This window comes from Mugil cephalus, chromosome 17 (assembly GCF_022458985.1).
Source record: "Mugil cephalus isolate CIBA_MC_2020 chromosome 17, CIBA_Mcephalus_1.1, whole genome shotgun sequence".
Classification (NCBI taxonomy): domain Eukaryota; kingdom Metazoa; phylum Chordata; class Actinopteri; order Mugiliformes; family Mugilidae; genus Mugil; species Mugil cephalus.
In genome coordinates, this window is record NC_061786.1 from 4,098,410 (window position 1) to 4,113,250 (window position 14,841).

The following is a 14,841-nucleotide window of genomic DNA, read 5'->3' on the forward strand; positions in this document are numbered from 1 at the left end:
TCTTTTCCTTAGCTTGGTAAACCTTTATCACACAACTTGTAACCCGTAAAGCTATTAGTTGTTTATTTTTCGGGCAAACAGTCATTTTGTATTTGTTGTTAAAGAATGGGGTTGAACCACTTACATTAGGTACACAATTCAACAATATGACCATTTAGGAAAGTAATAATAATAATAATGCATTGGTTTTAGATGCTCAAAGTGCTTACAATTGAATGCATTGTTTATTTGCTCACACTGTCACACCCTAATAGTGGAAGGGTTCGGGTTAAGGTTAGGGTTAGGCCAGGCCAGGCCAGGCCAGCGCAGCTACCTCACAGCTGCCCTGGGGCAGACTGATGGAAACGATTCGAATCGAACCGCCAACCTTTCTGCTGCCCGCGACAATGGATAAAATAGTTTCTATTATGTAGCCCGGCCTATTGACCACTACTGTGTGGTTGTCAAAATAATAGAAACATTTGGCAGTTCAATATTACTGCAAGCCATGGCCTCCAAAAATGAAAAATATTGAATCAGCAGCTCTCTCAGTTGTCTAGAACAATCACACACTATCATAACCCTCGTCTTCATAAAACTGGGATTGAATGTAAGACCATTATTACAATGCATTCTGTTTCATTAGTGTACACAACCAAGTGAAAGGGGAGTGTACGTGATTGCTAAAATTTGGAGGCCATTCGACTTAACAGGCAGAGGCAAAGGTTTTGTAAATGTTGTTATTTGATTTCATTTGCTTTTAGTCACTAGCGTTAAGAATTAGATGAAGACTCTGAGCGGCTATGTACAAATAAGCTCTGAAAAGGTTTCCCAAACTGCTCAGTAATGTTGACACCTGCAGAACCAGACTGGTTTCCTTTAGTCTATTCATATATGCAAGACTTGTTTTTTGTTAAATATATAAATAAATATATAAATGTTGAATATACTGATTAAATCATACTATCTTTTTGTCTAGGCTTAAGAAATCAATTATTCAGCTTTTTCATTAGTCCCCAAATGTTTCTCTCACAAAGGCCCAGAACATATGCTCAAATATAATATAATTAGAGTAGAACTAGCTTTCCAAACAATTTCCATTGAATTGTTGCCTAAATTAGACTGCAGCTTCGGTGGTTGTCTTTTATATCACATTAATAGTAGTGCAGCGCGATGAAACGATGGCATAACTGCTGATTAGAATGGTGCCTTTCCACATGAGCGCGACAGGAAGCCCACGCCGGCAGTTTTCTAATCGCTCTGTGCAACGTCGCGTGGGATTACGGGGATGAACTGTTTGCTCCGGATGAAAATTGAGGTAAATCAATTTTCCATTTTCTTTTAGGACTTCACTTCTATCTGGTGTCAAGCTAATGACAGCACGAACCTCTGGGACAGGAGTCATTCATCAAAGGCGTTTAAAAGCAAACGCAGGGCCAGCTCCTCTCTCTCCGCTCATTAGTTCAAACAAAATTACTTCTGAGGAGGGCTGCTTGCTGCGTTCACGCTCCCCCTCTATGGGCAGGAGGATGTTGTGGGCTGGCTGGCAATGAATGAATGAATTGCATTAATATAGACAACTGCCTACTGCTCTGATATTCTTCTTAATATTTTCAAAGTGAGCTTAAATACAGCATTTACTCTTAAGTGATGCAAGTTACAAGTGGTCAAGACTAGGATAGGTATTAGAGAATAAAATATTTGTGTACAAGAGGACGGATCACTCTTTGTTTTCTTGACCATGTTCACTGAAACGTTTGAATGGGATGTATGCTACATGCTTTGGCTCAATCACCAGATCTCATCCCAGCTGTGGAGAGTTTGTACTTTACAGAGTATCAATTCTACAGACTTTAACAGTCATTGAATATGACTACTGACTTCCTTCACTTCTACCATCAGTCAGTCAGTCAGTCATGTATATCTTTGAATTGTATTTTTACTTATTGTATTTTTTCTCAAGATTCTAGATAGAGAACATGATGAAATATTTCACTTAATACTTAAGAAAATGTGCAATAAGTAGACTATCTGTATCAATTTAGTAATGCACATTTGTACAGAGACCTTTTAAGAGACAAATTTCTAACGCACCCTTGTGTGGTGGGTCCCAAACTGGATGGTAGGTTTTACATACAACTGCACAAGGTGACTAACGTAAGTGCTGGCTTTTTTTAAACTTATACAAGGTATCCCTGGTATGATCTGGCTTGTGATATTTATCTTCAACTTTAGGATAGAAACTGAGAACAAATTCATTTACAGGTCAATGTCAAGTAGTTTATGTTTCCCAATCCTGATCCGCGTCCAAGCCCATACTTTGATTGATTGTTGATTGGATTTGTATGTGTGAAGTAACAGTTGCAGACTACTACATGTGATGCACTTATTTTTCATAAGGTACGTGGAGGACCAGAATCATCAATCAAGTATTCACGTTAACTAGACCTTACCATTCACTATTTACGTATTTATTGACAGTATTGCCACATACAAGTTTGTGGAGCACCACAACTGTGTAAATAGTTCATGTTGGACTCATAAGAGTGTATGCAGTCTAAAGACAGAGTACTTTAGACTAACAACAACAATAAATTTTATGTATAAGCATTTTTCAAGACACCCAAGGACATCCTGCAACAGTCAAAATCGAAAAAACAAACAAAAAACAAGCAACAAAGTACCAAGACATGAAAAATATATAAAATCAAGGAAACCTTGCAAGCACAGTAAAAAGTTAAAAGTATAAAATATATAAAACCAGCGTCAATACAGACTTGATTTAAGTGAAGGATCATGCAGCGTGAGCCAGTTTAAAAAGGTTGGTTTTGAGGTAGGATTTGAAGGTGAGATTTGGCGTGAAATCTTCAGATGTCTGAATCTTTGTTAGAGTAGCAACAGCAGCAGCATTCAGAATGAGGCTGAGAGATATTTGCTTGTGCGTGAGTCTGGAAAAAACACTTTCTTTTAAAGGATTGTTCTCGCAGTGTTAAGAAGCTAATAGACAGATGTTACTGCTGAAGTAACTCACTTTTGTCTTCCAGACTGTCCCATGATCCCATCCCATAATATATAATATTATCATTTATAGATCCCAAGTGGGGCTACATAAGATGATTATGCTCATAATTAATTATTATAAACGGCAGAACATGACTCTCCTTATTCTTCATAGTGATTCAATTGTGTAACCAACATAAACTAAAATAAATACGTTCTTTTCTATAAGACAAGAAAATCAGCAGATTCCTTATGATTTTTGTGCAGCGATTTCCAATGGACCCATCCAATAATGTAATTACAGCTTAATTTATTTGAGATGTGTGCATGATAGAGTATATGAGATGTATTTAAAGAAGAGGAAAGCAGTCCGGTGCATGTTTAAAATGCATTTCAACATAATGGTGTTGACCTTCAGGTCAGAATTCAGCCAGACAGCCAACTGCTCAACACTGCCATGTTTAATTTAAGCTGAGGCGTCTCAGTGCCTCAGTGCAATACCTGACCAGTGAGACTATTAAATAAAACTCTGTTAAACAGTGGAAGAACTTCTTATTTAACCAAACAAGAAGATAGGTTTAGGCACCAAGAGTCAGGAGGTAAATCATAAATTCATGAAGGTTTTGTAGCTGCTTTATTGGCTTTAGGCTAGACCTCAGCCCTGAGCCTGCAAACTAAGTTTGACAAACCCCCATGTAGAGCAGCAGGAGCGGGAATAAGCCTCTCACTGCTCATCCCTCTTTTTTACTGCCTGGAACCTTCTGGATCACAATAACAGCGAGTATAACATGAAGGAGCTGATATGGAGATCAGCTCCCATGGAGGTTAAGCGGGGTGGGTAACCACATCTGCGGCTCTGCTCGTGCAAGTTGGAACAAAATGTTTCTTTGAAGGAGAAAATCCTCCTGGAAGTGGAATGGCAGCATAATATTTCTAATGCCATGTAAAGTTTTTGTCAGTATTTTTTAAAACATGAACAGGTCTCTTAGGACTGTGTGATGTAGACAGCTGTGTCAGGAGACAGGAGGTTTGAAGTGGCAGTGACTCAGAGGCAGACTATGTTTATTTATAAAATACACAGTTGAGCATGTACACTCCACTAAGCTTCATTCAATATCAATAATCATGACACTAGAAGTTTTGAGTCGGTAAATGTAAACCATATTGCAAAAATAAGTGCGCCACTAGGATTACAAGTTAGTTTCATGGCCAAATTAGAGTCCTATTATTATTACTGTTATTATAATTATTATTACTGTTATTACTATTCAGAAATGTGTACGATCGATGTAATGAGTAATAGTTCCTGTTTTGCTAGCAAGTGTATGATGGCACGGGCAAAAGAACTTTTTGAAGACCTAAGAAAAATAATTACTGTGGCTCATCAGGCTGGAAAAGGTTACAAATCGATATCTTTTAGAAGTTTGGAGTTTAGAATCCAGAAATCCATAGTGGGTTGTCCACTCCTGAGGAGGGTAACAAAGATCAGTCTAAAAGTAACACGATAGTCCGTGAGGTAACAAAGGAGCCCAGGCGTTTCAAGGAGGAGCCCAGGCTTCGCAGGAGAACACAGAACGACCACGGTGTGATAGCAGACTGGAAGTAGACTAGTTTGGTTAAAATGAAGCTCATGCTTGGAGATGAAACAACACTGCACTCCAGCATCAGAACCCCAGCACGCTGTGAATACAGGTGCAGTAATGTCCTTGCTTGGGCCTGTTTTGCTCCATCTGAGCCAGAACAGCTTGACATCATTGATGGACCTCTGAATTCTGCATTATGCCAGCGAATTCTAAAAAGAAATGTCAGAAATCTGTCTGGGAGCTGAATATTGAGAGAAATGGGTCATGCAGCAAGAAAACAACCCCAAGCACACAGGCCCTAAACTTAATCCAGTAGAAATGTGTAAAGTCCTGAAGCAAGCAGTTCATGTGAGGAAACCCACCAAGATCTATGAACTGAAGCAGTTCAATCACTGCAGACGAGTCAGCCGCAGTTACTGAAAATCTGTTCTTGCTGCACATGACAGTCACCAGATATTCATTTTCTTGAATAGATAAAGATGCAAGTATAATATTTTTGATTGGCTAGTTTAATTGGGATGTCTTTGTCTACCTTCCAGGCTTGTGTGAAAATCTGTTCATGTTTCAATCCATTTTTATGTGTAAATGAGAAAATTATGAAGTGTGCAAAAACATTTACGTGGCAACGTTTCTGGAACTGTGGAAATAAATTTGATACTCTGAAGATGGGACATGCAGGAAATGACACCTCATAAAATTCAAAGTATAAAACAAAATGAAGCCAATACATATATGTGATGTGGTCAAAGTGGCATCCTCAGGTGAGATTGCCAATATGCTACGGACTATATACAGTATATGATACTTAAAGAATATGTCCAAGTAATTTTAGTAAAATGAATGTCAATAACACCCACACAAATATCGACTGTGTGAACGTAAATTTTCACATAAATGTCACACAGTGCTAACATAATTATTACATAGGAGTCACATAAATGTCACTATTTATGATACTAGTGGTCAAATTTTCCCCATGTGCAGTGCTGTCAATAACCCAACTTATAAATATCATTTGACATGTCATCACAGCTCAGTGGGTGTGTTCACACCCTGCTGTGTAAAGTAGTAGTCACTTCCAGGTGATGAAAATGCCATAAGTCTTGCAATTGTTAAGGTAAGGCTCAGGTTACAGTAGTTCTGACTTATCCCCCTCCTGACAATAGGAAGGTGAATCTAGTCCAGACCTCGTTCGGCATGGAGGTGCAGTGTGAACGCTGACCGATCTGCTCTGAAAGCTCACGATCCTCTCACAGACTCATTGGGACGGCCTTAATCAATATCAGTGTTTGAGGATTTCGATAACCACCAAGAGATACGTGTCTTTAAGGACAGAGAGCAGCTGATGGTGTTTCTAGCCCTTGAGCACACTGCTTTGGGCAGATATTAAAACTGAAGGTTAACACGCTAACATTCTGAAGAATGGGAACTCAGTGCTGACTGCATCTAATAAAAATCGTGTTCTCATCCATACTTATTTTGCTGTTTTTTGTTGTTTGGGTCCTCATCTCATCTTCTACCACCACTTATTCTCACTAGGGTCACGGGGGTTGCCGGAGCCTATCCCAGCTATTTATGGGAGGGCTGCCGCAGAGACAAATAACCATTCGCACTCACACCTACGGTCAATTTGGAATCACCAATCAACCTAACAAGCATGTCTTTGGATGGTGGGAGGAAAGCGGAGTACCTAGAGAAAACCCACGCAGACAAAGGAAGAACATTCACCCGGAAAGGTGAAGGAGGCATCAATGCTAACCACCACACCACTGAGAGTCTGGGTCCTTTACCAAAAATATTAGTTTCAAAATGTTAATACTATCCATCTTTCCTAACAATCCATCCAGTTGTTGCAGAAATATATTTTGTACAGAGTGATTGTGTTGTGTGGTTAAAAAGCTCCAGATGCATGAATAAATTACCGCTCTCCATCAGTAAAGTGTTGCCAGTAGTTTGATTCCCGGGTATACTTTTTGTTTTGCTCTCCATATAATGCGGTGTAACAGATCATCCCACTTGTCTGAATTTGTATTGCTGCAGTGTGAACAGGTGAGCTTGAATATGCATGATGCCGTCAGATTCTCCCTAAACAAACCTGCAGAACCAGACACAGTACGAGACGCTTCCCCATCGCATGTCTCATCAGTCGGTGGCAGGTGTAGTAACCCCCACTATTTTCCCAAAAGAATTTAGGTGCTGTATGTGCACAAACTAAAACTAAACTAAAACGCAGAGGAAGAGGATTTTTTATTCATCTTTTCTGACCTTGAGGCTCAGAAATCCAACGTGTGTGTGTTGACCATTTTCATGAGTGTGTTTTGTAGCACTGGAAACCTTGGAAACTGCCTCTCGAAAAGTGACTCCCATCAATTAATTACAAGCATTCTGTCAATTACTTGGGCCAGTTTTATTTCTTTGTACAAAATCTGGAGAAAGCCTGACATATCTCAAACTATGTCACCAGCCGAGTGACATTTTGTGTTTGTGCCATTAATTTAATGTGAGCCGTGATCAGCTTTGATCTAATGATCTTCACACGCACACATGCATCTTACAAATGGTTTTCTGACAGGGGTAGTGTTTTCTTCCGCCAAAGCTCAGTGGGTGAATAGGCTTCGTCCTTTCATCTGCTGAGACTGTAACTGGAGCCGGAGGGCAAACACCAACACGAAGACCCGAGAACTGACTGAGATGGGGGAAAACAGCTCATCCATCAGAAGGGAAACACAGCCCAGGACACAAATGAACACATTCAGTGGTGCAGTGTGGGAAGTTCTGAAGAAAGAAGAAACCGCAGAAGGCAGATTAGCAGCAGCCAGCGGTCAAGGGTGACGGAGGATATACTGCAAGATGCAAAGACCTTTCAGAGGCAAAAAAATCTAAAGACCAGATTTGAATTTGGCAAAAAAGTTTTGTGGAAAAATAAGACCAAAGTAATGATCCGAACCATTGTAGCTCATCAGGGACATAAAGGAGATATGGTCACTAACTGTTTATGAAGGAACGGGTGATGGAGACGGCAGGACGAATGAAAACTGGAACATCATGTTAGAGTCAGCCACCAGACTTTTTGAGCATTTTATCTGCTCAAAAGAAGACGGAAGACAGAGACTTTTTAAAAAGCATTAACTGAAGGCAGCTGCTTTGAAGCCCTTGAAAAGAATTTCAAAGAAGAAAGTTAATCTTCAGTTTTGTCATTGGGTTGTAGACTTGATGCTGTCGTTGCGTCAGAATTTTACCTCCTTTGATATTTATTTGTTAACTGCACATCCGAGACCTATATACCAATTTAAACAAATATCTCAAATCCTTTTTTTTTTTTGTCTTTGTAACGGTTTGATCTCATATTCAAGTTTCTAAATTAACAGACACATTAAATTTAATTTCTGTTCAGATACTTTTGGAGGCCACTGAGTGAAGCATGTCTGTGTGTGTGCGTGTGTGTGTGTGTGTGTGTGTGTTTTAAACTTAGCTCATCAGTCAGATTGACTGCATGCAGACTTTCAGCTTTTCTAATGAGCAGCTCCCTGAAATGGGAAACAGCTGCAGCTTTTTATTTCTGCCCAGGTGAAACATAATGAAATGCTTTTACAGTCACTACACTGAACCTCAGTCTGTCACTGGACTGCGTTGGACTACTTCATGCCTATGATGGTTACCAAGTTCCAGTAATCATCATGTAGCAATTACGTTTCTCCGGCCTGGACGCATGGGTCGTTAATAGGAAACCTTTCATTTGCAGCTGGCTACAGGGATAAGTGAGTGAGTCACCGTGCAGCAGGGCCACAGAGGGTCAAGCTGGCCCATTTTATCCCAGACGTGATGCCACAGGTCCATCTTGTGTCGAGCACATTCAAAAGCACCTGTCTGAGTGAACAAATGTCCACCATGATGAAGATCAACAAATCATTCCACAGGTCGAGGCAGGCAGACAAAGACCTTCTCTTCGTTGTGAAAGTGGCCACAGCTCGGGACTTAACAGCGAGGATTGATGAAGTCGCATAAAAGGAGAGACAGCAGCCATCCAGAGGGAGCAGATAGGTCAGAGATCTCCACAGCAATGTGGCTAAATATCACACAGTCACTGGAGTGTCACACAGAGGCCGCTAACACAGGTTGTCTGTCAGTTCTATAGTCAGCGAGTTCAATGAGCTGTCATTTAGTCAGCCTGGTTAATAAATCAGTAAAAGACTACATCAACATGTCACATCGTATGTTTGATGCACTCTAGCTGCTGAGGGAGGAAATGTAGCCGTGTCTGTCATTCTTTAAACTATGAAGATATTATCTGTGAAGATTCTTAGTCATCCAGGTCTTGAACCCCTGTTCATGGCCAGAGACTGGATTCTACAGCCATTAATCAGTCATTGGAGCACCATTCACTGGGGTAAGATAATGGGATCAGAACAGATTTCCCTCAAGTATCTGGGGTTTCAGGTGGGCACCACCCACAGATGTTCCTAATACAAGCCCAACTCCCCACCAGTCATTTATAACTCAAGAAGTTACTTGGATGACAGTTGGAACAGGTTGTACAAGTCCAATTGCCATTGTTTCACCTTTTTTTTTTGGATATGAAGACACTAAGTCATGTTCAACCAGATTATTATCTTAACCATTTTGGACAGGAAGTTATTCCACCTTGTCAGGAAACCTGCCCCTAACCAAACTGCTTTTTGGTTCAATCTCTCTCTCTTTAATTAATTTATATATAAAATTAATTATATATAGAGGGGGTATATAGAGGAGACAAGTATATAGAGGACAGGAAACAGGGAGGCAGGACATGCAGGAAAGGCCGCCCGGAGCGGGACTCGAGCCTGCAGCGAGGACTCCAGCTTCAATACATGGGGCACGGCGCTCTACAGACTGAGCTAAACAACGCCCCATGGCTCTTTACTTTTGAGCTTAACACTGCTATGCTTGCAGCTAGCCTAAAGCTAGGTTTTTCGCTGAAGATGCCACCTGCTACTCTTAAAAGCGATGCTGTTGAGAAAAGTCAGAGTGAACCCAAACAACAAGTGAATAAGCCACTTAACAAACCACTTAAGCTTATAATTATGCCAGATAGCAAAGTTATTCTGGCCCAGCATGGCCAGTATTTTCTGATATAATGGGCAGAACCATTATGCTACACACCGTATGGCATGATGGGCCTTTCGCAGTCCAGTGCTGGCAGTCAAAATGTCAGCAACAAGTTAACTAAATAAACCTCAAGTAGCCCTGAACTGGCTCACTACAGGAATGGTCTGCTTAGCTCAGTGACAGTGGAAATGGTCCAGCAACATGAGGACCAGATGAATAATTCTGAAGGTTGATCACAGCAGTAAAACTATTTGTAAAAGAGATCAAGGTTGGAATAATAATGGTATTTATCACACCTTTCAATATTGTTTGTTATGTTTACTAAAATTGGATAAAGTATACCTAAGCATTTCTAACAATCCTCTGCTGGTAAGTGATTAGCTATAATCACAGGCCATCGGGGCCAGTTAGACATGCTTTGCTAAATGGCAATCTAATGCTTAGTCCACTGAAGTCCAAACGTATTTATTTGACCAGTTAAAAGATAAGTGAAAATAATTGCCATGACATTATTAATGCATATGATAATGTATACAAACATTATGCCAGTTTCTTCTTGAACCACAGTAGTTAAATGATGCCTGGAACAGACACTTGACACGTTCAGTGCTTTCATGGGACTCTATGTGGAATATCTTCGGCTATGATGTAAGTTCACAAGAGCCTAATGAAGCCCCTGGGTCATGAGTTATGTGTAGTGGTAATAAAGTGTGATGAATCATTGATCTCTTGACGCTTCCTGATGAATAGTCTAATGTTGCCTTGTAGTCCGACAGTGTGGTTGAGCACCCCACCCCCCCACCCTCCTTTTTTTTTTCAGCCAGGCTCCTTGGGGGCTGAGAAAATGTCATGATGCTCGTAGCGCCAGTTTAGCAAACCTCCCATGAGCTCTGTGACCTATATAGAAAAGCATCTAATTTGGATGTTAAGACCGTGTCGGAGGGTGGCCACAACAATCAAGTACATTGGTGAATACAATCATGTTCTGTAGTAGTATGTTGTGTTTGCTAAGAAGGGCACAATAGAATTATAATCTTAGACTTAAGCGGTATGTAATCTTTATTAAAGCAAACAAAAACAGCAAATACCTAAACTGGGCTTTCTATTAGCCACTCAGCTAACCATATATATATACTGTATATGCATATGCATATGATGCTACTGCTATTGTCACAATATATTACACTGAAAGGAGGGTGCAGGTGGATTTGCAAGTTAGATGTCTAAATACAGTGTATACTCAAATGCTCATACATATTAATAGTGACAAGGGGGCTTAACAGCTTGGACCACATGTGGGCAGATGTCTGGTGTGAAAGTCAGTCAGCGATGCATAAAAATATGGGTATTTGGGACATGTGTTGTGTCATGAACAACAGTGCCTGGCATGTAAATCTCATGCCAGTGTTCCAGGATGTGTGATGAATAAGAAATTACACTAGGGAAATGCCCGAGTTGGTTTGAGTGGCGACACAAGGATTATCTGGTTGTATCGGGGCTACATGAGGCTTATGCTCTTTAGATGGAGAACGCCCCGATTTTTTCCAACAGCGTATGAGTAACATGGTAAGTTCTGCCACATGCTATGAGCGCGCAAGCAGCAACCTTTGGGGTGGAAGTCACAAAAACTGCAGTTCCCCCAATGGACACTTGAAGGTGGGTCCAAATGCAAGTCAGTTCTCAAGTATGTTAAAATGCCTGTTTTAAAACAGAAACTATTTTACAGGCTGGTACAACTAACTGTATTAATCTCTGAAGCTAATATCCTCATTTATGACAACAAATGTCCACTTAGCTCCCAGTTATATTTTTTATTATTGTTGCAGCTCTTTCACATCAGTGCTTGAGAGTGAAATACAATATGAGGAGGAGTTTTTTGTTTGAGCTTCATGGTTAGTGAATCTATATTGTTGTGAATTGAAATGTATGTTTGAGAAAAGTCTTCCTTCACTCGGCAGTGAATGGAACCCTTGTTGTGCTGCTCAGTATGAGAGCTGTGTTTCTTTTCATGGACATATCTTAACGATGATCCTGCAGATGAAGTTAGCTTCAGCTGTTCGGGACCTTCAGCTGTGTTGTGTCAATGTAATAATAGTATACAGTAAATATCTATTCTGCTGATGTATAATCCATGTTATAACCAGAAACTCTCAACTTAGTGAAGAGAAGACGTGAATGTTACTCTGGAAGATCTCGTGTGCTGCTGGGATTTGCTGCATTCTTTGTGACCATTACTTGTTGTGCTGAGGCAGAATGGCTGTGCAGAATTTGCATGTTCTCCCCGCGCTTGCGTGTGTTTTCTTCATTAACTTGACAAGACATGCTTGTTAGGCTAATTGGTAGAAGGGGTGCATGTGAGTGTGAACCTGTCCAAGATGGTCCCCGCTGTCACTGGGTGAGAACCCAATGACAGCGGGGACCGACTCCAGCCCCCGTGCAAACCTCTCGAGGATAAGCAGTAACAGATAATGAATCATAAGTTAACAGATGTGGGCATACAGACACTGCAACATTTGGAAGGCTTGTTATAAAAAATGTGACTTACATTATTCTTTTAAATACACTTCTGCAGTTCAGATGTTTTCAGTATCTAACTGGAGATCGATAACTCAAGCTTCAATAACCAAATCTAAAAGATTTATGTATCAGGTGTAGAATGAATATCAGATCAGATTGTGATCTGTGTTCACCCTGATTACAGAGCACATATTTCAGCCTCAGTCCAAGCGGCATCATGCAAATTTTGAGACATCTGTCAGACTCTTTTCCAATCACAGCAGTAAAATGTTGGTGAGTAGATTTATGTTTGTGCTGCTCAAAGCTTTGACAAATGATATTTGAATGTTTAGCCAGGGGATGTGTCCTTGACTCCCTGGCTTAAACCCCCTGTTATATAACCTGTCTGGTAGACACTAAGAGAGAAATGGCTTGTTTTTTCTTTCTTTCTTCCTTTTCTCATTTGGGTGAATTGGCCCTTTAAGTGTGTAATCGTTTATGCTCAGGGTGCAAGCACGGGCCATTTTCTTCTCCTATTGATTTCTCTTTTCGCATCCACCTCAGAGAAGGTGTAGATAATTAAAACAATCAGAAGGAAAGAGAGGGATTTAATCCTTTAGACAACTGAGCCGAGAATCACATGAAAGGTATAAATTTGAGTGCAGCTCAATATCAGCTTATATCAGCTCACATCTCAATAAGTGAGTGTATTGCAAATAATCCATAAAGCCGAAGGCAAATTGATTTCAGAAGAGCACCACTGTTTTTCTCGCAGGACTCTTCTTTTCATTATGGAAATTATGGTTTATTTCAAAGCATAGATTGAACGAGAGTACACTCCACTCCCACGACAATGCTCTCTGACTTTCCACATCTGTTCCTGGTTTACACAAAGAGGTGGCATGGAGGAGTGGTGCAGAGAGAAAAGAATTTTTTTTTTTTTTTTTGAGGCACTAAAACCAATTTTGCTGGCTATGATTGCAGGGCAAGGAAAAACAAAATGATTTTCTCGTATAGATAAAGTGTGATTACTTGTTGGAATCAAGAAATCTGTGGCTTAACAGCGGGGCTTTGCCTGCTATGTTCCACATAGCCCGATTTCATCACAGTGTACTAATTTAATGAACATGCAGTTGTAACACAAATGATTCCATCCTCAAAATAAATACAAGCAATATGCACTTTTAAAAGCAGCTAGCAGAAAATAAATAAATAAAAGTACCCTTGAACATCCTTGGACACTGAGCCCACACAATGGAGGCATCACTTCGGTTTTCACACAAAGTTAGTTTTATAAAATACCCTCGTTATGTCTCTCCTTCCCTCTCTCTTAGACCATGACTCAGTTTTTATGTTCCTTATCTTGTTGTCTGAGGCACTCTTCTCGCCTTTAAATCAATTTCCTGCATGGGGATTAATAAAGCTGAATTGAATTGAACATGAGCTGAAGCAGATATGAAGATGCGAAGGCAGTGTGGCATCTCTTTTCACGTATTGAAATGAAATATAATGTGCTTATCCTAAATACCTCTGACAGGATTAACCGCGACGATTTAAGGTTTTTACCCCCAGGGAGTGCAACGCCACCCTTCCATGTGCGCACACACCCTGAGATTGTGCCGTAATTGCCTTAGTTGGGCTGGTGAGAGCTGGAGACACACAGCAGTAACTCACCGATTCAGAAGTGTTATTTATGTTTACTCGGGTTCGCTGGTAGCTGCGGGCTACAAGCGGGACCGTCTCTTTCCCCATTGTGTGTTGGCTCCGAACAAAAATGCAATAACACGCTCCGAGTTGCTGTTGTTTTTCCAGACGACTAACGCTGTTTGGGCTGAGGACGAATACTTCCTGGGGTGGTGCTGGGTGCTGTCACAGCTGGTAGTAAATATGAAGCCTGTCTATGACATAGTTTCCTCTCTGTGCCATTCCATTCATGACTCTCACTGAGGCCCTGTGATGAAATGACCAAAAGATCCCAGAGAGTAAATATTAATAATATATTATAATGTAATTTTAATAGTTATAGGATGAGTTTTGTAAAGCGTCATGAGATAGTTTATATTGTTATTGACAATATGAATAAGATTTAATTAAATAACATACAGTCTCTGTACAACTGGAGCCAAACTTTACTACGTTACTTCTAAGATACTTCTGCTTTGCATTTGTAAAAAATATAACACAATCATTTCCATTACAAATGACAGAAATAATTTCTCAGTAGCTGGTTTGTCCGTCTCTTGCTTAAATGACACCAAATCTCAGACTTATCCGAAGCTGACAACCCATGTTATTCCTGAACGACCTTTCAGTGTACCAGAGTGCTTCTTATTGTATCAGTAAAGTTGGTCTTGTGCTCCATAAAAGTTCAGTGAGGTTAAGGTCAGGTGACAGTGGAGAAAAGTCCCTGACAGCCAGTACTGCTTGGTTTTCTTTGGTCTTTGGGAACTTCGTCAAAGCTTTGATGTTCAGCTTTACTGTCCTTCTTCAGAAGGAATCCTTCTCCACAAAGGTTCAAACCAGAGGTTGGCGCATGTCTCTCAAAGAGGGAGTGTTGCTTCTTCTTTGTTAGGGGTCAGGGTGTCCTTTCAGTGTGCAGGTGTCTGGCTCCAGAGCATAGACTGTATATAATATGGACAATGTGTCTGGCATTACTGGCATTAGCCAAACTGCCAAATTTCCCTGGGAATACGAGCAG